A 25,066-nucleotide genomic window follows, 5' to 3' on the forward strand; every position below is an offset into this window, starting at 1 on the left:
ATGGGCTCCCAGTGCAGTCAGCTTGCGGGTGGGATGGGCTCCCAGTGCAGTCAGCTTGCGGGTGGGATGGGCTCCCAGTGCAGTCAGCTTGGGATGGGCTCCCAGTGCAGTCAGCTTGCGGGTGGGATGGGCTCCCAGTGCAGTCAGCTTGCGGGTGGGATGGGCTCCCAGTGCAGTCAGCTTGGGATGGGCTCCCAGTGCAGTCAGCTTGCGGGTGGGATGGGCTCCCAGTGCAGTCAGCTTGCGGGTGGGATGGGCTCCCAGTGCAGTCAGCTTGCGGGTGGGATGGGCTCCCAGTGCAGTCAGCTTGGGATGGGCTCCCAGTGCAGTCAGCTTGCGGGTGGGATGGGCTCCCAGTGCAGTCAGCTTGCGGGTGGGATGGGCTCCCAGTGCAGTCAGCTTGGGATGGGCTCCCAGTGCAGTCAGCTTGCGGGTGGGATGGGCTCCCAGTGCAGTCAGCTTGCGGGTGGGATGGGCTCCCAGTGCAGTCAGCTTGCGGGTGGGATGGGCTCCCAGTGCAGTCAGCTTGCGGGTGGGATGGGCTCCCAGTGCAGTCAGCTTGGGATGGGCTCCCAGTGCAGTCAGCTTGCGGGTGGGATGGGCTCCCAGTGCAGTCAGCTTGCGGGTGGGATGGGCTCCCAGTGCAGTCAGCTTGGGATGGGCTCCCAGTGCAGTCAGCTTGCGGGTGGGATGGGCTCCCAGTGCAGTCAGCTTGCGGGTGGGATGGGCTCCCAGTGCAGTCAGCTTGCGGGTGGGATGGGCTCCCAGTGCAGTCAGCTTGGGATGGGCTCCCAGTGCAGTCAGCTTGCTGCAGGGCCTTCATAAGCCGTCCTAATACAGTCATCACTACTCGAGCCCTGTCAGACTCCACGGCCCGGGCCTCCCCAGCCAGTGGGCAGCACCACACACCTGCCCTGGTGCGTGGCGTGGCACAGCAGGCTGCCTGCCTCTCTCTGGGAAGTGAAAGCACCGCCGGCGATCGCTCGACAGGCAGATGCTATCGCGACATGTCAAAGCGCAACAGGACGTGAAATCGAGACATGCACGATAAGTTATTTACTGCGGTCATGAGAAGCAGGAGACCTCGGCCACGGACACGGGCAAGATCTGAGGGTGTGCAGTGCAAGAATAGACATATGCACAACAACACAACACGCTGAACAACAAGTACAACATTGTGACAGAACAGCTGGGAGGCGACTTTCCTTGCAAACATTAAGCCTCGACCACAAATAAACCTGCGTATAATAACATCTTTCAGAAGACCAGGGGTTAACCGGGTGTGCAAGGCATTCCAGAAGACTGGCATATAGCTCTTTCTGCCAGCAGGAACAGGAAGTCTCCAAGCGCAGTATTCAACATGGCTGCCGGGCAGATTGGGTGTCTCTAATTACGCACTGTATTCAATTAAATCAAATATAAACGTATTACAGGGAGTGCAGTATTTCTATGCTGGCAAAGGAACTAAAGTAGACCTCTTCAAAGACGCAGTCAACCCTGAGATTCTGGTCCCACTGTATATTAAGGCAATTTTCTTTTCCTTTGAGAAAGGAAGTGGGGGGTTTCCATCTCATTTCTTCCATCACCCTAAACCACTTAAATGTCCGTCCACTTCCGGCGCGAGGCTTCGCAACTGGCAAAGAACATGGCTGGTCACCTCCCCACGGCGGTATGGCCTTGCAAACGGGTGTGGCCTTAAAGTGGTTCAAGAGACGGGGACAGGATCTGGGAATGTTTTGGGGATCTGTTCTTTCACTTAAGGCGCCACTCAATAACCCCAGAAGAGGGGAGGAGTCTACTTCCAGCTGGCTAAACTGGGGCCTCGTCTTTCCCTCAGGCGTCCTACAGACGGGGTCACCCATATTGGGCCCCTGTGTAATTCTCGCTTAGAATACTCCAACGCCCCTTACTCCGGCCTTTCCTCAAGCTCAATCACAAGTGGCAGGTTGCTCTTCCGTCAGAGGTGTTTGAGGGTGTGAGGTAAAGAGGTCACGCCGCAGCAGACCTCTGAACATCTCTTTGTAGAATATCCATTTGAGTAAGCAGTACTTTTAAGTTCGGATGTGGCACCCACCGTCGATGGTGGCCGGACACCACACTCCTTGATCACTACGCTCCAAGGATCAAGCCCTTCTCATCCAACCCTGCTTCGCCACTCCCCCCGGTTTCAGGCCAGAAGCTTCCCATCTATACTTTAGAAAGGGTCTCAAACCCTACCATTTCTGTTATCCCTGCACGCCTTTTCCGCGTACCGATTGTCATAGTCGAGTGGCGTCTTGAGATTGTTTGCTCTGCGTTAGTGTCTCTAAACATTTTTTTTGCAGTCCCATTCCAAAACATTGTCAATCTTAGGTTTCTGCAAATAGTTGGTTTTATTTTGCCCCTTTCTTTTTTTTTATTTTTAAAAATTGGTTTCACATTTTTATTTTTGTGCTCCATAGTCCTACAAGGGAAACCATTTGTATGCACTCCTTCACTTTATAACTTCAGCGTGTCCCACTTCCTTATTTCAACAGTAATGACCACCATTTACCTATTGCGACCCCCTTTTTCCCCCATACATCAGGAGTGGTCTCCCCGTTGGCCGTGTCCTTCCTTTCTTTATGACAAGGAAGGGACTCTGCGGTTTGGTAAGAGTTGTTGAGCTGCAAAGCTTCATTTCACACTTTGGAACCCTGCCACCCACTAACTGCCTTTGATGGAAAGAAAAGGATGCCACGTGTAGGGATGAGGGACTGTGGCCCCATTGAGGGCCACGTCTAGAGAGGAGAGACTGTGCTCCCTTTGAGGTTCTAGTGGTAAGTGGCGCAGGAAGGCGTCTTTCTGGTGCTGGGATAACATTGCGGACAGTAAGTCTGAACGCCACAGAGAAGTTCCAAGGAAAAGGCAGGGGAAGGAAGCTTATGCTGGAAACCACCAACTTCCACAGCCCATTCCATGGCAATCCACAACCATGTTGCACATACAACGTGTTCTACAAGCCACTTGAAAGAGGTGATCTTATTTCTACAATGTTTAGGATGTGAAATCAAGTCCACAATATATTTAAGTATCACTGAGTTGGTTTGCTTTCTCTGTGAGCTATTTCTAAGAGGCTGCTCGCTCATCGCGGGTCTTCTTCCGGCTATCCTAGTCTGAGGGCACGATGACTTGCGTGATGCGTCCCTGGTGAGAAAGCGTTAAACATCACCACCGTGGACCTGTCTGCGGCTACAGAGGCGTACAGAACTGCTTCTAAGTCATCGTGCAACAGTTGCCTACAGAACAGAGCATTCAAACAAAATATGGAGAGATCATAGGAAAGACGCTGGCCATGGATTGGGAAAAGTTATTTGTGGGCAACATCCCGTAATTGGATAATGACTTCAAACGACCTGTGGATGAACTTGATGGAGAAGCCGCTGGTCACCACCACCAGCAATGGAAACTAATAGGGTTGTAATAATGAGATGGGTTTTTAAATTCTGCTCTACTCGCTTTGGAATTTGAATCTGTCTGAAACAGTGCATAATGACGGTGCAGCTCTTCTGAAGATTACCCTGGGTGCGCGGTCAGCCAATAGGATTGCCTAAATATGCGGCCTGCATGTACTCGGTCCATGTTTGATAATTAATTACCCTCTATCAAGGTGTAAAAAGAGCTGTTTCTCGAGTCCGAGGAACTGTCTGTTCACACGATCTATGCTGTAGTTCGCTGTTGACCCAATAGCTAGTGACATACATGTATGTGGGTTTTAGAAAAGATCGACTTGAGTTTGTCCAACTAGAATGCGGAATTTCTAATAACATTCAATGTCAACACGTAGAGTTCATGACTTATCGGGGGTCCACTATGACACCTAGATTTCAGACTCAAGCCTTTAGGGTGATATTAACCTCCAGGAAGTCTAGAGAATTGTCTGAAAACGAAAGATACACATGTCAGAGTCATGTCCAGGTATCCAGGCTGCATCCATAGCTGCGTTCCTTGTAAGTCAATAGTCGCGAGCACTGACTACTACTACCTCCCATCATCCACCATGACAAACACCCACATGAGTCCTCACAGGTTTCCGTAGGAGCGGACCCGTGCAAGATACCAAGGGCAAGAAGAGTCAGGCCGCCCAGCAGCAGGAGACGCCACAGAGCTGCAGAAACTAACAGGGAAAGCTGAGCCAGCCGATAAATCGGACCACCATCCCTAGAAGCCCCAGTGATGTACTGAAGCCTGAAAGCAGGTAAAGGGTGGTACGGGAGACCGGCAGGGGCCACAGGGCCATAGGCGCACAGGTTATCTTTACCTGGCTTCACACTAGGCACGCCGACAGACTCTCGAAAGGTTTAGAGTATCCCACTTCCTCCTCCTCGTACCTGTGAGGAAAAGAAGCCCACTGGCCACCAGCGAAGGGTCTTGGTCCCTGTCCACCATAAGAGTGGGGATGAGAAGCCCACTAGCCACCAACGAAGGGTCTGGCACCCTGTCCAGCATAACAGTGGGAAAAGGGAGACCAATAGCCCTACAAGAAGGGTCTGGCACCCCAATAGAAATAAACCAAAGCATAGAGGAAGTCTTCCTCATTATAGTGGCAAAGATAAGTCCACTAGTTAAAAGAGAAGGGTCTGGGGCCCCAACGTGAATGAGCAAAACTCTCGAGGGAGTCTTCCTCGTCACAGTGGTCAAGAGGAGACCACTAGAGTCCAGAGAAGGGTCTGGGATCCAAACAAGATTTGGGACATTGTTGAAAACAAGTCACAATGGCAAAGTGTGTGTCAAGCTGGAAGCAGTGAGAAAGAACTGTATCAAGCAATGCCAGGAGAAGGGAATAATTCTCCTGGTACCAAATCAGAAGTTTTGATAGAAACGCCAGGGGAAGGTAGTCATTCTCCCTGACCTTGTTTTGGACTTTGCCAAAGCACACCAAGAGAAGGGACACAATCTCTTAGTCTGGAATTGAGAATTGAACTGGAGACGCCAGGGGAAGGGAGTCATCCCCGCTGACCTTGTGTTGGACCGTGCCAAAGCATACCAAGAGAAGGGGGGCATTCTCTCTGTCCTGAACAGGGAGTGGAGGTAAAGATGAAGGGGGAAGGGAGTCATTCCCCCTGGCCTTGTTATAAATTTGACCAAGCCATACCAGGGGAAGTGAGTCATTGGGCCTCATTACGACTTTGGAGGGCATGGCTGCCTCCAAAATCGTGTCCGGGTTCCCTGAATGGGGAAATACCAGGTCATTCCGACTTTGGAGGGCCCGGTATTTACTCCTTCAGGGAACCCGGACCCGGTCCTTCCCCATTCCTATTCGAGCCCCCTTAGGGCTCAGTGGGAATGGGGAGGGAGCTAACAACAGGCCTGTTAGTAACGGGCCCGTTGTTAGCTCCCTGGACCCCTCGCGGGACCCGTTCTGGAACCTCGTAATAGGGCGGAATGGGATTAACGGCGCCGGCACCATTCCCAGCGCTGTTAATCCCATTCCGCCCATCTCATAATGAGGCCCATTCTCTTGGAGGGAATACTGTGTTAAGAGTAACTGAAACCAGCAATTCAGGGAAAGGGGTAATTCCCCCGGGGATATTTGTTTTGAGAGAACATTTTTGTTGAACTCCGTCCAAGAAGCAGGAGAAGGGAGCCATTCTTCTTAAAGAAGGAACTTTCGGTTAGTTTACTTTTTTAGCTGTAGTAAAGTTGGTTGTAACACTGGATGGTGGAATTTACTTTGACGGACGTTCTGACGGACCCTTTTGGTAGTCATGTTGAGGCAGGGAACCCCCTCTTAGAAGTTAGGGTCTTTTTCACCTAAAGAAATAAAAGTCTATAACCAAAACATTGGCACGTTTTTGTCAGCATCCTTCTTTGATACTCTTGCAGTACACTGGGCACCCACTTTAATCACCCCATTCCTTCCTGGTGTGTGAGGGCTTGCAGACTCCTTCGATCATGATGCATACACCATGTATGATCAAGCAGGTCAGTAAAAGTCCCAGTTTAAATTCTTGGAAGTGATATTGGTGGTCGATGCTTTGAATCATTGCATACTGTTCCCACAAACCACCCACAAGGTTTCTAAAATTAGAACAATCAATTTAGGGTTTTGGGAAGGCAACTCATGCTCAAACCACTACCAGTGTTGAACAAAGTTATGCATACATATCACTGTGAAAAATCAGATGTTGTGAAAACAGAATTTAATTGTCAAAGGTGAACAGTCGACACGTGTTTCGACCACCTGGTCATTCTCAAGGCTGTTAAAAACATGTACACAGCAATACATTAATGAAACAAATTCTGAGTGCTTAAATGATAAAATGACAACATCAAAATTATGCCATTTAACCCAAAATAATCAACATCAAAAATATAAAGTAAAAAGTAATAATTAAAAACATACCAAAACATGTCACAGATCAGGCCCGTGACGGAAGGTGAAGTCAGATGTATACATATGTAGGAGAAAATCATACATTAAAATACAATGCCATAATATTCATGAAAGAATTAGGAATTGGTAAGCTGCAAAGTATATATTGTCATATTGTCGCAATCACTGCGTTAAATCCCTGAGTTCTCAAAGAAAAAGAAAGAGAAGATGTGAAGCTACACTGCTTGTCCATTGCCAACATACCAGATTAGATCCCAGATATAAGAAAGAGAAGATGTGAAGCTACACTGCTTGTCCATTGCCAACATACCAGATTAGATCCCAGATACAAGAAAGAGAAGATGTGAAGCTACACTGCTTGTCCATTGCCAACATACCAGATTAGATCCCAGATACAAGAAAGAGAAGATGTGAAGCTACACTGCTTGTCCATTGCCAACATCCCAGATTAGATCCCAGATACAAGAAAGAGAAGATGTGAAGCTACACTGCTTGTCCATTGCCAACATCCCAGATTAGATCCCAGATACAAGAAAGAGAAGATGTGAAGCTACACTGCTTGTCCATTGCCAACATCCCAGATTAGATCCCAGATACAAGAAAGAGAAGATGTGAAGCTACACTGCTTGTCCATTGCCAACATACCAGATTAGATCCCAGATACAAGAAAGAGAAGATGTGAAGCTACACTGCTTGTCCATTGCCAACATACCAGATTAGATCCCAGATACAAGAAAGAGAAGATGTGAAGCTACACTGCTTGTCCATTGCCAACATACCAGATTAGATCCCAGATACAAGAAAGAGAAGATGTGAAGCTACACTGCTTGTCCATTGCCAACATACCAGATTAGATCCCAGATACAAGAAAGAGAAGATGTGAAGCTACACTGCTTGTCCATTGCCAACATACCAGATTAGATCCCAGATACAAGAAAGAGAAGATGTGAAGCTACACTGCTTGTCCATTGCCAACATACCAGATTAGATCCCAGATACAAGAAAGAGAAGATGTGAAGCTACACTGCTTGTCCATTGCCAAAATACCAGATTAGATCCCAGATACAAGAAAGAGAAGATGTGAAGCTACACTGCTTGTCCATTGCCAACATACCAGATTAGATCCCAGATATAAGAAAGAGAAGATGTGAAGCTACACTGCTTGTCCATTGCCAACATACCAGATTAGATCCCAGATATAAGAAAGAGAAGATGTGAAGCTACACTGCTTGTCCATTGCCAACATACCAGATTAGATCCCAGATATAAGAAAGAGAAGATGTGAAGCTACACTGCTTGTCCATTGCCAACATCCCAGATTAGATCCCAGATATAAGAAAGAGAAGATGTGAAGCTACACTGCTTGTCCATTGGCAACATACCAGATTAGATCCCAGATACAAGAAAGAGAAGATGTGAAGCTACACTGCTTGTCCATTGCCAACATACCAGATTAGATCCCAGATACAAGAAAGAGAAGATGTGAAGCTACACTGCTTGTCCATTGCCAACATACCAGATTAGATCCCAGATACAAGAAAGAGAAGATGTGAAGCTACACTGCTTGTCCATTGCCAACATACCAGATTAGATCCCAGATACAAGAAAGAGAAGATGTGAAGCTACACTGCTTGTCCATTGCCAACATACCAGATTAGATCCCAGATACAAGAAAGAGAAGATGTGAAGCTACACTGCTTGTCCATTGCCAACATACCAGATTAGATCCCAGATACAAGAAAGAGAAGATGTGAAGCTACACTGCTTGTCCATTGCCAACATACCAGATTAGATCCCAGATACAAGAAAGAGAAGATGTGAAGCTACACTGCTTGTCCATTGCCAACATACCAGATTAGATCCCAGATACAAGAAAGAGAAGATGTGAAGCTACACTGCTTGTCCATTGCCAACATCCCAGATTAGATCCCAGATACAAGAAAGAGAAGATGTGAAGCTACACTGCTTGTCCATTGCCAACATCCCAGATTAGATCCCAGATACAAGAAAGAGAAGATGTGAAGCTACACTGCTTGTCCATTGCCAACATCCCAGATTAGATCCCAGATACAAGAAAGAGAAGATGTGAAGCTACACTGCTTGTCCATTGCCAACATCCCAGATTAGATCCCAGATACAAGAAAGAGAAGATGTGAAGCTACACTGCTTGTCCATTGGCAACATACCAGATTAGATCCCAGATACAAGAAAGAGAAGATGTGAAGCTACACTGCTTGTCCATTGGCAACATACCAGATTAGATCCCAGATACAAGAAAGAGAAGATGAGAAGCTACACTGCTTGTCCATTGCCAACATCCCAGATTAGATCCCAGATACAAGAAAGAGAAGATGTGAAGCTACACTGCTTGTCCATTGCCAACATCCCAGATTAGATCCCAGATATAAGAAAGAGAAGATGTGAAGCTACACTGCTTGTCCATTGCCAACATCCCAGATTAGATCCCAGATATAAGAAAGAGAAGATGTGAAGCTACACTGCTTGTCCATTGCCAACATACCAGATTAGATCCCAGATATAAGAAAGAGAAGATGTGAAGCTACACTGCTTGTCCATTGCCAACATACCAGATTAGATCCCAGATATAAGAAAGAGAAGATGTGAAGCTACACTGCTTGTCCATTGCCAACATCCCAGATTAGATCCCAGATATAAGAAAGAGAAGATGTGAAGCTACACTGCTTGTCCATTGGCAACATCCCAGATTAGATCCCAGATATAAGAAAGAGAAGATGTGAAGCTACACTGCTTGTCCATTGGCAACATCCCAGATTAGATCCCAGATATAAGAAAGGGAAGATGTGAAGCTACACTGCTTGTCCATTGCAACATCCCAGATTAGATCCCAGATATAAGAAAGGGAAGATGTGAAGCTACACTGCTTGTCCATTGCCAACATCCCAGATTAGATCCCAGATATAAGAAAGGGAAGATGTGAAGCTACACTGCTTGTCCATTGCCAACATCCCATATTAGATCCCAGATATAAGAAAGAGAAGATGTGAAGCTACACTGCTTGTCCATTGCCAACATACCAGATTAGATCCCAGATATAAGAAAGAGAAAGATGTGAAGCTACACTGCTTGTCCATTGCCAACATACCAGATTAGATCCCAGATATAAGAAAGAGAAGATGTGAAGCTACACTGCTTGTCCATTGCCAACATACCAGATTAGATCCCAGATATAAGAAAGAGAAGATGTGAAGCTACACTGCTTGTCCATTGCCAACATCCCAGATTAGATCCCAGATATAAGAAAGAGAAGATGTGAAGCTACACTGCTTGTCCATTGCCAACATCCCAGATTAGATCCCAGATATAAGAAAGAGAAGATGTGAAGCTACACTGCTTGTCCATTGCCAACATCCCAGATTAGATCCCAGATATAAGAAAGAGAAGATGTGAAGCTACACTGCTTGTCCATGCCAACATCCCAGATTAGATCCCAGATATAAGAAAGAGAAGATGTGAAGCTACACTGCTTGTCCATTGCCAACATCCCAGATTAGATCCCAGATATAAGAAAGAGAAGATGTGAAGCTACACTGCTTGTCCATTGCCAACATCCCAGATTAGATCCCAGATATAAGAAAGAGAAGATGTGAAGCTACACTGCTTGTCCATTGCCAACATACCAGATTAGATCCCAGATATAAGAAAGAGAAGATGTGAAGCTACACTGCTTGTCCATTGCCAACATACCAGATTAGATCCCAGATATAAGAAAGAGAAGATGTGAAGCTACACTGCTTGTCCATTGCCAACATACCAGATTAGATCCCAGATATAAGAAAGAGAAGATGTGAAGCTACACTGCTTGTCCATTGCCAACATACCAGATTAGATCCCAGATATAAGAAAGAGAAGATGTGAAGCTACACTGCTTGTCCATTGCCAACATACCAGATTAGATCCCAGATATAAGAAAGAGAAGATGTGAAGCTACACTGCTTGTCCATTGCCAACATACCAGATTAGATCCCAGATATAAGAAAGAGAAGATGTGAAGCTACACTGCTTGTCCATTGCCAACATACCAGATTAGGATCCCAGATATAAGAAAGAGAAGATGTGAAGCTACACTGCTTGTCCATTGCCAACATACCAGATTAGATCCCAGATATAAGAAAGAGAAGATGTGAAGCTACACTGCTTGTCCATTGCCAACATACCAGATTAGATCCCAGATATAAGAAAGAGAAGATGTGAAGCTACACTGCTTGTCCATTGCCAACATACCAGATTAGATCCCAGATATAAGAAAGAGAAGATGTGAAGCTACACTGCTTGTCCATTGCCAACATACCAGATTAGATCCCAGATATAAGAAAGAGAAGATGTGAAGCTACACTGCTTGTCCATTGCCAACATACCAGATTAGATCCCAGATATAAGAAAGAGAGATGTGAAGCTACACTGCTTGTCCATTGCCAACATACCAGATTAGATCCCAGATATAAGAAAGAGAAGATGTGAAGCTACACTGCTTGTCCATTGCCAACATACCAGATTAGATCCCAGATATAAGAAAGAGAAGATGCGAAGCTACACTGCTTGTCCATTGCCAACATACCAGATTAGATCCCAGATATAAGAAAGAGAAGATGCGAAGCTACACTGCTGTCCATTGCCAACATACCAGATTAGATCCCAGATATAAGAAAGAGAAGATGCGAAGCTACACTGCTTGTCCATTGCCAACATACCAGATTAGATCCCAGATATAAGAAAGAGAAGATGCGAAGCTACACTGCTTGTCCATTGCCAACATACCAGATTAGATCCCAGATATAAGAAAGAGAAGATGCGAAGCTACACTGCTTGTCCATTGCCAACATACCAGATTAGATCCCAGATATAAGAAAGAGAAGATGCGAAGCTACACTGCTTGTCCATTGCCAACATACCAGATTAGATCCCAGATATAAGAAAGAGAAGATGCGAAGCTACACTGCTTGTCCATTGCCAACATACCAGATTAGATCCCAGATATAAGAAAGAGAAGATGCGAAGCTACACTGCTTGTCCATTGCCAACATACCAGATTAGATCCCAGATATAAGAAAGAGAAGATGCGAAGCTACACTGCTTGTCCATTGCCAACATACCAGATTAGATCCCAGATATAAGAAAGAGAAGATGCGAAGCTACACTGCTTGTCCATTGCCAACATACCAGATTAGATCCCAGATATAAGAAAGAGAAGATGTGAAGCTACACTGCTTGTCCATTGCCAACATCCCAGATTAGATCCCAGATATAAGAAAAGAGAAGATGTGAAGCTACACTGCTTGTCCATTGCCAACATCCCAGATTAGATCCCAGATATAAGAAAGAGAAGATGTGAGCTACACTGCTTGTCATTGCCAACATACCAGATTAGATCCCAGATATAAGAAAGAGAAGATGTGAAGCTACACTGGTCGTCCATTGCCAACATACCAGATTAGATCCCAGATATAAGAAAGGAGAAGATGTGAAGCTACACTGCTTGTCCATTGCCAACATACCAGATTAGATCCCAGATATAAGAAAGAGAAGATGTGAAGCTACACTGCTTGTCATTGCCAACATCCCAGATTAGATCCCAGATATAAGAAAGAGAAGATGTGAAGCTACACTGCTTGTCCATTGCCAACATCCCAGATTAGATCCCAGATATAAGAAAGAGAAGATGTGAAGCTACACTGCTTGTCCATTGCCAACATACCAGATTAGATCCCAGATATAAGAAAGAGAAGATGTGAAGCTACAATGCTTGTCCATTGCCAACATCCCAGATTAGATCCCAGATATAAGAAAGAGAAGATGTGAAGCTACACTGCTTGTCCATTGCCAACATCCCAGATTAGATCCCAGATATAAGAAAGAGAAGATGTGAAGCTACACTGCTTGTCCATTGCCAACATACCAGATTAGATCCCAGATATAAGAAAGAGAAGATGTGAAGCTACACTGCTTGTCCATTGCCAACATACCAGATTAGATCCCAGATATAAGAAAGAGAAGATGTGAAGCTACACTGCTTGTCCATTGCCAACATACCAGATTAGATCCCAGATATAAGAAAGAGAAGATGTGAAGCTACACTGCTTGTCCATTGCCACATACCAGATTAGATCCAGATATAAGAAAGAGAAGATGTGAAGCTACACTGCTTGTCCATTGCCAACATACCAGATTAGATCCCAGATATAGAAAGAGAAGATGTGAAGCTACACTGCTTGTCCATTGCCAACATACCAGATTAGATCCCAGATATAAGAAAGAGAAGATGTGAAGCTACACTGCTTGTCCATTGCCAACATACCAGATTAGATCCCGATATAAGAAAGAGAAGATGTGAAGCTACACTGCTTGTCCATTGCCAACATACCAGATTAGATCCAGATATAAGAAAGAGAAGATGTGAAGCTACACTGCTTGTCCATTGCCAACATACCAGATTAGATCCCAGATATAAGAAAGAGAAGATGTGAAGCTACACTGCTTGTCCATTGCCAACATACCAGATTAGATCCCAGATATAAGAAAGAGAAGATGTGAAGCTACACTGCTTGTCCATTGCCAACATACCAGATTAGATCCCAGATATAAGAAAGAGAAGATGTGAAGCTACACTGCTTGTCCATTGCCAACATACCAGATTAGATCCCAGATATAAGAAAGAGAAGATGTGAAGCTACACTGCTTGTCCATTGCCAACATCCCAGATTAGATCCCAGATATAAGAAAGAGAAGATGTGAAGCTACACTGCTTGTCCATTGGCAACATCCCAGATTAGATCCCAGATACAAGAAAGAGAAGATGTGAAGCTACACTGCTTGTCCATTGCCAACATTACCAGATTAGATCCCAGATACAAGAAAGAGAAGATGTGAAGCTACACTGCTTGTCCATTGCCAACATACCAGATTAGATCCCAGATACAAGAAAGAGAAGATGTGGAAGCTACACTGCTTGTCCATTGCCAACATACCAGATTAGATCCCAGATACAAGAAAGAGAAGATGTGAAGCTACACTGCTTGTCCATTGCCAACATACCAGATTAGATCCCAGATACAAGAAAGAGAAGATGTGAAGCTACACTGCTTGTCCATTGCCAACATCCCAGATTAGATCCCAGATACAAGAAAGAGAAGATGTGAAGCTACACTGCTTGTCCATTGCCAACATCCCAGATTAGATCCCAGATACAAGAAAGAGAAGATGTGAAGCTACACTGCTTGTCCATTGCCAACATCCCAGATTAGATCCCAGATACAAGAAAGAGAAGATGTGAAGCTACACTGCTTGTCCATTGCCAACATCCCAGATTAGATCCCAGATACAAGAAAGAGAAGATGTGAAGCTACACTGCTTGTCCATTGCCAACATCCCAGATTAGATCCCAGATACAAGAAAGAGAAGATGTGAAGCTACACTGCTTGTCCATTGCCAACATCCCAGATTAGATCCCAGATACAAGAAAGAGAAGATGTGAAGCTACACTGCTTGTCCATTGCCAACATCCCAGATTAGATCCCAGATACAAGAAAGAGAAGATGTGAAGCTACACTGCTTGTCCATTGCCAACATCCCAGATTAGATCCCAGATACAAGAAAGAGAAGAGGTGAAGCTACACTGCTTGTCCATTGCCAAACATACCAGATTAGATCCCAGATACAAGAAAGAGAAGAGGTGAAGCTACACTGCTTGTCCATTGCCAACATACCAGATTAGATCCCAGATACAAGAAAGAGAAGAGGTGAAGCTACACTGCTTGTCCATTGCCAACATACCAGATTAGATCCCAGATACAAGAAAGAGAAGAGGTGAAGCTACACTGCTTGTCCATTGCCAACATCCCAGATTAGATCCCAGATACAAGAAAGAGAAGAGGTGAAGCTACACTGCTTGTCCATTGCCAACATCCCAGATTAGATCCCAGATACAAGAAAGAGAAGAGGTGAAGCTACACTGCTTGTCCATTGCCAACATCCCAGATTAGATCCCAGATACAAGAAAGAGAAGATGTGAAGCTACACTGCTTGTCCATTGCCAACATCCCAGATTAGATCCCAGATACAAGAAAGAGAAGATGTGAAGCTACACTGCTTGTCCATTGCCAACATCCCAGATTAGATCCCAGATACAAGAAAGAGAAGATGTGAAGCTACACTGCTTGTCCATTGCCAACATCCCAGATTAGATCCCAGATACAAGAAAGAGAAGATGTGAAGCTACACTGCTTGTCCATTGCCAACATCCCAGATTAGATCCCAGATAACAAGAAAGAGAAGATGTGAAGCTACACTGCTTGTCCATTGCCAACATCCCAGATTAGATCCCAGATACAAGAAAGAGAAGATGTGAAGCTACAACTGCTTGTCCATTGCCAACATCCCAGATTAGATCCCAGATACAAGAAAGAGAAGATGTGAAGCTACACTGCTTGTCCATTGCCAACATCCCAGATTAGATCCCAGATACAAGAAAGAGAAGATGTGAAGCTACACTGCTTGTCATTGCCAACATCCCAGATTAGATCCCAGATTACAAGAAAGAGAAGATGTGAAGCTACACTGCTTGTCCATTGCCAACATCCCAGATTAGATCCCAGATACAAGAAAGAGAAGATGTGAAGCTACACTGCTTGTCCATTGCCAACATCCCAGATTAGAATCCCAGATACAAGAAAGAGAAGATGTGAAGCTACACTGCTTGTCCATTGCCAACATCCCAGATTAGATCCCAGATACAAGAAAGAGAAGATGTGAAGCTACACTGCTTGTCCATTGCCAACATCCCAGATTAGATCCCAGATACAAGAAAGAGAAGATGTGAAGCTACACTGCTTGTCCATTGCCAACATCCCAGATTAGATCCCAGATACAAGAAAGAGAAGATGTGAAGCTACACTGCTTGTCCATTGCCAACATACCAGATTAGATCCCAGATATAAGAAAGAGAAGATGTGAAGCTACACTGCTTGTCCATTGCCAACATCCCAGATTAGATCCCAGATATAAGAAAGAGAAGATGTGAAGCTACACTGCTTGTCCATTGCCAACATACCAGATTAGATCCCAGATATAAGAAAGAGAAGATGTGAAGCTACACTGCTTGTCCATTGCCAACATACCAGATTAGATCCCAGATATAAGAAAGAGAAGATGTGAAGCTACACTGCTTGTCCATTGCCAACATACCAGATTAGATCCCAGATATAAGAAAGAGAAGATGTGAAGCTACACTGCTTGTCCATTGCCAACATACCAGATTAGATCCCAGATATAAGAAAGAGAAGAGGTGAAGCTACACTGCTTGTCCATTGCCAACATCCCAGATTAGATCCCAGATATAAGAAAGAGAAGAGGTGAAGCTACACTGCTTGTCCATTGCCAACATCCCAGATTAGATCCCAGATATAAGAAAGAGAAGATGTGAAGCTACACTGGTTGTCCATTGCCAACATACCAGATTAGATCCCAGATATAAGAAAGAGAAGATGTGAAGCTACACTGGTTGTCCATTGCCAACATACCAGATTAGATCCCAGATATAAGAAAGAGAAGATGTGAAGCTACACTGCTTGTCCATTGCCAACATACCAGATTAGATCCCAGATATAAGAAAGAGAAGATGTGAAGCTACACTGCTTGTCCATTGCCAACATACCAGATTAGATCCCAGATATAAGAAAGAGAAGATGTGAAGCTACACTGCTTGTCCATTGCCAGCATACCAGATTAGATCCCAGATATAAGAAAGAGAAGATGTGAAGCTACACTGCTTGTCCATTGCCAGCATCCCAGATTAGATCCCAGATATAAGAAAGAGAAGATGTGAAGCTACACTGCTTGTCCATTGCCAGCATCCCAGATTAGATCCCAGATATAAGAAAGAGAAGATGTGAAGCTACACTGCTTGTCCATTGCCAGCATCCCAGATTAGATCCCAGATATAAGAAAGAGAAGATGTGAAGCTACACTGCTTGTCCATTGCCAACATCCCAGATTAGATCCCAGATATAAGAAAGAGAAGATGTGAAGCTACACTGCTTGTCCATTGCCAACATACCAGATTAGATCCCAGATATAAGAAAGAGAAGATGTGAAGCTACACTGCTTGTCCATTGCCAACATACCAGATTAGATCCCAGATATAAGAAAGAGAAGATGTGAAGCTACACTGGTTGTCCATTGCCAACATCCCAGATTAGATCCCAGATATAAGAAAGAGAAGATGTGAAGCTACACTGCTTGTCCATTGCCAACATCCCAGATTAGATCCCAGATATAAGAAAGAGAAGATGTGAAGCTACACTGCTTGTCCATTGCCAACATCCCAGATTAGATCCCAGATATAAGAAAGAGAAGATGTGAAGCTACACTGCTTGTCCATTGCCAACATACCAGATTAGATCCCAGATATAAGAAAGAGAAGATGTGAAGCTACACTGCTTGTCCATTGCCAACATCCCAGATTAGATCCCAGATATAAGAAAGAGAAGATGTGAAGCTACACTGCTTGTCCATTGCCAACATCCCAGATTAGATCCCAGATATAAGAAAGAGAAGATGTGAAGCTACACTGCTTGTCCATTGCCAACATCCCAGATTAGATCCCAGATATAAGAAAGAGAAGATGTGAAGCTACACTGCTTGTCCATTGCCAACATCCCAGATTAGATCCCAGATATAAGAAAGAGAAGATGTGAAGCTACACTGCTTGTCCATTGCCAACATCCCAGATTAGATCCCAGATATAAGAAAGAGAAGATGTGAAGCTACACTGCTTGTCCATTGCCAACATCCCAGATTAGATCCCAGATATAAGAAAGAGAAGATGTGAAGCTACACTGCTTGTCCATTGCCAACATCCCAGATTAGATCCCAGATATAAGAAAGAGAAGATGTGAAGCTACACTGCTTGTCCATTGCCAACATCCCAGATTAGATCCCAGATATAAGAAAGAGAAGATGTGAAGCTACACTGCTTGTCCATTGCCAACATCCCAGATTAGATCCCAGATATAAGAAAGAGAAGATGTGAAGCTACACTGCTTGTCCATTGCCAACATCCCAGATTAGATCCCAGATATAAGAAAGAGAAGATGTGAAGCTACACTGCTTGTCCATTGCCAACATCCCAGATTAGATCCCAGATATAAGAAAGAGAAGATGTGAAGCTACACTGCTTGTCCATTGCCAACATCCCAGATTAGATCCCAGATATAAGAAAGAGAAGATGTGAAGCTACACTGCTTGTCCATTGCCAACATCCCAGATTAGATCCCAGATATAAGAAAGAGAAGATGTGAAGCTACACTGCTTGTCCATTGCCAACATCCCAGATTAGATCCCAGATATAAGAAAGAGAAGATGTGAAGCTACACTGCTTGTCCATTGCCAACATCCCAGATTAGATCCCAGATATAAGAAAGAGAAGATGTGAAGCTACACTGCTTGTCCATTGCCAACATCCCAGATTAGATCCCAGATATAAGAAAGAGAAGATGTGAAGCTACACTGCTTGTCCATTGCCGACATACCAGATTAGATCCCAGATATAAGAAAGAGAAGATGTGAAGCTACACTGCTTGTCCATTGCCGACATACCAGATTAGATCCCAGATATAAGAAAGAGGAGATGTGAAGCTACACTGCTTGTCCATTGCCGACATACCAGATTAGATCCCAGATATAAGAAAGAGGAGATGTGAAGCTACACTGCTTGTCCATTGCCAACATACCAGATTAGATCCCAGATATAAGAAAGAGAAGATGTGAAGCTACACTGCTTGTCCATTGCCAACATACCAGATTAGATCCCAGATATAAGAAAGAGAAGATGTGAAGCTACACTGCTTGTCCATTGCCAACATACCAGATTAGATCCCAGATATAAGAAAGAGAAGATGTGAAGCTACACTGCTTGTCCATTGCCAACATACCAGATTAGATCCCAGATATAAGAAAGAGAAGATGTGAAGCTACACTGCTTGTCCATTGCCAACATACCAGATTAGATCCCAGATATAAGAAAGAGAAGATGTGAAGCTACACTGCTTGTCCATTGCCAACATACCAGATTAGATCCCAGATATAAGAAAGAGAAGATGTGAAGCTACACTGCTTGTCCATTGCCAACATACCAGATTAGATCCCAGATATAAGAAAGAGAAGATGTGAAGCTACACTGCTTGTCCATTGCCAACATACCAGATTAGATCCCAGATATAAGAAAGAGAAGATGTGAAGCTACACTGGTTGTCCATTGCCAACATACCAGATTAGATCCCAGATATAAGAAAGAGAAGATGTGAAGCTACACTGGTTGTCCATTGCCAACATACCAGATTAGATCCCAGATATAAGAAAGAGAAGATGTGAAGCTACACTGCTTGTCCATTGCCAACATACCAGATTAGATCCCAGATACAAGAAAGAGAAGATGTGAAGCTACACTGCTTGTCCATTGCCAACATACCAGATTAGATCCCAGATACAAGAAAGAGAAGATGTGAAGCTACACTGCTTGTCCATTGCCAACATACCAGATTAGATCCCAGATACAAGAAAGAGAAGATGTGAAGCTACACTGCTTGTCCATTGCCAACATACCAGATTAGATCCCAGATACAAGAAAGAGAAGATGTGAAGCTACACTGCTTGTCCATTGCCAACATACCAGATTAGATCCCAGATACAAGAAAGAGAAGATGTGAAGCTACACTGCTTGTCCATTGCCAACATACCAGATTAGATCCCAGATATAAGAAAGAGAAGATGGGTGCTAGCCACGAAGAAGAATGTACTTGCCCGGAAATTGCCCCCAAGATATAGGTGCCAACCGTTAATTCATTAATTATGAGATTATGTGTGCTGTTATGATTAAGACTGAAAGCTCCTGCTTACCGCACTGTGATCAGCCACTGTGTCCTTCTCTGTTGAAAGAGAAAATTCTGCACATTGCAAGTGCGTGGAGAAAGTCATCCTTGATATGCTGATATTGTTAAAAATTAATCATGCCTTATAGTAATGGATAATCTTTAATGCGACTACTTAATGTCAAGCCTTGGTGCCAGTGTGGTTTGGTTCCTGGTATAAACCAGATAGGATTTGTTAATAGAGAGTATTGGTGAAAAGCAATCTTCAATATTCCCAGAGTGTTAGCCTAGAAAATCAAGAAGATCTGGATTACCTAAAATAATAAAGATTGAGCCTAGTAAAAGACCAAAAAATTGCATGATCAGGAACAAATCAGCCCTGTGGGTTCCCATTACCAACAGATATTTGCTTAAAATAAGTAAGCCATCGGTTAATGATGTTAACACGTATACCCCAAATGTAAATAAGCCAGATGGCAGATCCAATTACCTTAAATGAATAACATATTCGTACTTCGGATGGATCCCTTGGAAATGATCACTTGGCTGTTCCCCGGTCAGAATGCATCTCGTGAAAGACCATTTGCCTGTCCTTCGTGCGTATTATTGCCGGAAGTGCGTGATATGTGATGACATCATGCATACGGTGATGCATGACGTCAGAAGTAAACAAAGAGATACCACATATGTATATTGCCATTTTGAACAGGCAGAATACAGTAAACAAGGATATAATTACACATGTAATATTGACTTCAATATAATAAGAAGGAATTTAAGTCATCACAATTAACGCTAACAAAATTTGGTCTTCGCCCAAATGCAAAAATCGAATTAGTGTATAACGGGATTAGGTTAAAAATGGATACGTGTACAGTAACTGTTTCCGGATGTTATAGTAGTGAACTGTGTAACCTAGAATAGCCACAAATGGCAAATAGGTACTTGAGAGCCTCCAAACAAATGAAATATAGATAGACCGGTCCGATCAAAGTCCTGATCAAACTGACGTTAGATTGAGCTGCAAAAAAGCACTTATGAGAGATGTATAGATATGGGGATTCATTTGCGATTAGTGTAAATGTGCATTGCCTAGTGGAAAATCAGAGAGGCATCACATCCTATGGAATATAAATGCATAATGACAAAAATAATCCAATGATTTCTCAAGGAGGTGACCTTTAAAATATCAGTATACCAAATCATTACAAAAAGACATGCATTTCATGGTCACAATTAAGGCCATTCATGGTGCATCTAAGAATACAGATTAATTTACATTCTGATTGTCTCAATTTGAGCCTAATATTTTGACCTTTTTTCCCCCGCTTAAATTTCATCAGTCCAATGAAGGGTAAATCCTCCTTGTTACTCAACCGATGTTGTTCCTGCCAACATATGGCTAATGGTGATTTCGGATCAACACTCGCCAAGTGTTCCCTTATACGAACTCTCCACTGTCTGATAGTGCTTCCGACATATAGTTTGCCGCAAACACAAATGATGGCATATACAACATAACATGTTTTACAATTGATAAAATCATTCATCCTGATTAGTACCAAAAGCATCAGAAAACGTTTTACAGTTATCATGAGCGTATTTGCAGAAATTACAATTGCCACACATAAAAAACCATTGGCTTGCTTAAGCCAGTTCTTATTGGTATTTGGTTCAGTGCTTCTCAAGAAAGAAGGGCTCACTTTTTGTTTAATCGTGGGTGCTCTAGTGAAAGTGATGTTGGGTTTGTCTGACAAAAAGGGTTGCAGATCGAGTTTAAGTCTAGTTTAAGAATATGCCAATGTTTGGAAGCCAAATGATAGAGAGTGGGAGAGCCTTCTGAAAATTGTGTAATGATGGCTATGTGTTGTTGTTCCTGTTTTGGCTTATTGCTGTCGACTAAAAGTTCGAATTGTGTGTTATTAGTGTATTTATTCACGGCAGTGCTGATGATATCAGAATTGTATCCTCTGTTCAGAAAACGTGTGACTACCTTGGATTTTTCCTCATAATCAGTGTCGCGACTTCAGCTGCTCCTAGCCCTATAAAATTCTCGAACCCACAATTTTGATTCCTCTTCGATCACATCTGTGGCCCGCTGAAATCCACTTATTATGGTTGACTATATGTGTAATAGCGATGAAGATAGAGCTGCCCTTTTTGCTCCAGGGGGCAGCACCTCCAACCCCTTTAGAAGCAGTTATAACTCAGGGATAACTCTCAAACAGAAAACCATTGAATTAGAACGGCTATCAACAAGCTTCCCTCACTAATTATCTAGAGAATGATAAGGTCTTTTGGTTGTAGCCCCGGATAGAAGCTCAGGGGCTCCAACCAAAGGGCTAGCTAGCCCCAAGTCCCAATAGTCCCGACACTAGCGTAGTCCAGGATCTTTTCCAGACCTGGCAACACCCCTGCCTCCACCTGTGGTATTAGAGGACAAAAGAAACACCAACTCTGTGTGGTAGAGTACAATCATTTGTGTTGCACACATGCACCGTCAAACTATGATGTTGTTTGCGTAGCTTTTCTAGATATGTGACTGATTGAGTTTGGACACCACCACAAACACCCATACACACTATAAGCACAGTTCTACCTTCCTCTGAGGGAAGCCAGCCCCACCCACAGTAATTCCACCCCCCCTGCACCTCTGAGGCCTTCAACACTCTGTCTGAGTCTCTAGTCTTGAGCTCTGGACCTTAAGTCCCAAAATCCTGTGTGCCGAGTCCCGTGCTTGAAAGAAGAAAGAACAATGAAAGACAAACACACCGCTGCAGTCTGTAGGAAGATTAGGCCCGGCAAAACAAGTGTGCGCCATCACAAAGCAGAGTGGGGATCAATGATACGCATTAACTGAGACAACACCAACAAACAGGCAGACAGATATTCCGACATCCTCTTAGGAGGAAACTAGTCAGGATACGTCACGCTCTTGAGAGCCCGATATTCTCAAGGTCCTGTGTCTCCTGGCACGGCAATCCATGGTGGATGGAGAGGTCTTACCACTCCTTATCGCCCTTCCTGCTAGGGTCATAGACTCCTTTACTGGCTCCAGTCGAGAGGACTCAAGAGCCGCTCCTGATCCAGATCATGGCAACCCCTGCTCGGAGGGCTATGATCGTCCAGGGCAGTCGGGCCAGTTTCTGACCTTGATTGAATTAGGTTGGCGGAGGGTGACGAGCGATTTCAGGTTGTTGGCCTCGGTTTTCAGCTGCATCTGGTAACAGGGATAACGGCCCTTGATAGTCTTCAATGGGCTACAAGTGAAAGATCCCTTGATTGACGTGCAAGGAGGCCAATCACGACAGCCTTAAATCCTCAGAGCACACCAAGGATATAGTCATAGACCACCTTCAAGAGGTCGTAGAGTCTCCAGTGTGGCACTGGCATCCCAGAACGTGCACGCGTCCGACCTTTGAGGCAACTCACGGCTCACAATTTAGAAGAGCCCCCCAGCTGCAAAAAACACACATTTTCCATGGAACTTTTCTGACATCGCTTTTCACCATCCTTTTTCAATCTCACTTGATTTCCCAGATACCCCAACCGGTGCTTCTATAATATGTGCCTACACAATATGACAACGATGCCTTAGGAGGAAACTCTGGCATAAGAAAGGCGACACTGCGCGTGAGAGTAATGAACACTGTGTGGGGAGGAAGGATCTTTCAGGAGAATCTTAGAATTCACCAGGATCACGAGAGGATTAGTAACAGCACTAGGCAACATCTCCTGATGGGAAGGGCTCCAAAGGCGGGGAACATCCGCCCAGTGTAAGAAGAACAGAGGGGCCTGGGGCAAGTGATCAAGAGTAATGAGTAGGCTAGGCTAAAGCCAGAGAGCATTTAAGGGCAGTGGATCTTATGAAGGGAAGGCCAAGGGTGGACCCAAAGGGCTTTAACTTTAACTGTTCCCATCTGTCCTCAAATGTGTACGTTTTGGGATCAAAGGCCGTAAGCGAAGCAGTATCACTTGCCCCAACGGGAGGAATGCTTACTGGCAGAGATGGTACGCAGGGCTCCTGTGCACGCTTGCGTAAACTACACCATTCTGGGCATCACCTGCTCACAGGATGAGAAGAGGCCAACCTCCACGCCACTAACACATGTGGCCTTTCCTGCTGCGGAAAACCATGTCCCAAAAATGCCCATTTCAGAGAATAGTCCTACCACTAGTTCAAGGTTTAACTATATCACAGCCCCAAAAAACGTCTGCAGGATGAAACGGAAAATAGCCCGGAGCCTTTTATCCGTCTAAAGGAATCTTAAACCATTTCTATCACCTTGGCCAGACTTCCCAATTCACTGCAATAGACACTGGCTCTTGTTTCCCAATGGTTTTTTTTTAAAAACCACGAATGCCTGTGATTTAAAAGCAGCAGATACCGTTTGCCCTCCAGGCAGCAGGAGAAGCAGATGTGAGCGATACTGAAGGATGTTTTGAGAAGGTCCGAGCATGAGAAAGGCCGTGGCCACCACCTACTGCAGGCTTCAGCTGAAAGGACCAGTAGAGTCACTGGGTACCCGAGCAGCAAGAAAGGGGTAGAACCTGCTACCCAACAGTTACCCCTAACTCCAAAGCCTTGGATTTTCTGTGCTTTGGGATGGCAGAATCCCAGGCATTCCACGGGGAGTCTCGCCCTATCACAAAGCAAGGCACGCGGGCCGTTTATTGAGTAATATTGCAAGTTAGTTAATCAACGCCAGCCTGAGAGAAAATGACAGGTTTCCGCATACCTGAGATTGCCTAACTGCGGAGAGAACCATTGCCACAAATGCGCATTTCCTGCCCACCCAGCACGCCGGCCTTCTCCCGGGTCTGCGACCCCCAGGCCTTGAAGCAGGGCTGCTGGGGGGGCCTGCAAAGGTGCACCCTCCAGGGCCCGCTGGGAGTTCACTTTACGCCATAGTACAGTATGTCTGTAGCGCCTTCTAAATATAGCCGCCCCCGTGAGAAGCGTTCGGCGCCTCCTGTTACCGCCGCGCACACGGATATTCTCGCTTGCTGCGCACAGGAGAAGCAGCCATGCCTCTTGCATGTCAGGCCACCTCACCGTGCAGCGCAGAGCTCGGGGTGGGGGCGCAAGTTCCAGTAAAAGGCCTTCGCCCACAGATGTTGGCACCGGGTAAATTCTCTTGGCCCGGGACACAGTTGGCAAAGGATCAGATCCCTTTCCCAAACGGATGGCTCAGGGTAACTGATGATGTAAATAGGCCTGGGCACGGCTTGGCACCTGGGAACCTTGCCATGCTGAGGGTCCCCTGCACGTGCCATGGGAGAACTTCGATGGTAACCAGTCAATAGATCCCAAGGAATTCTCCAAATGTTTACGCACCATAGACTCTGCTTCGCCAGTCATTTTACCGCTTCACATTTTATGCCCTGGACGGTATGAGCCAGGCGAAGCACCCTGAGGTTTGAAAGCAGTGCCCTTAAATCTAGACTGCCCTACTAGGATTTGTGAGGTGGCCCGCTCTCCCAACTGGTCCTCCCCATGTTCAGAAGTTAGCTCACTCACCGTGACAAAAGCAGGCCCATGCAGCCGGCCCAGCCTCATTTCCACTGCTTTACCCGTCACCGATGAGACGCAAGACCTTGGCATGGGTCATGCCAGTGGCGTGTCCCGGGAGTGGCCTGGGGTGGAACGTGCTACCCCTGGAATCTGATTGGCCACCCCATTATCCTAAACTCTGATCATTGTGTGTATGTGGTGTTCGTGCTGCATGCCACCCCTGCATAAGTCAGTGCCCCACTTTGGCCACCCCAGTCTAAAGAGTCTGGGCACGCACCTGGGTCGTGTCCAGAA

The sequence above is a fragment of the Ambystoma mexicanum genome, chromosome 14 (assembly GCF_040938575.1).
Source record: "Ambystoma mexicanum isolate Mex_15411 chromosome 14, UKY_AmexF1_1, whole genome shotgun sequence".
NCBI lineage: Eukaryota > Metazoa > Chordata > Amphibia > Caudata > Ambystomatidae > Ambystoma > Ambystoma mexicanum.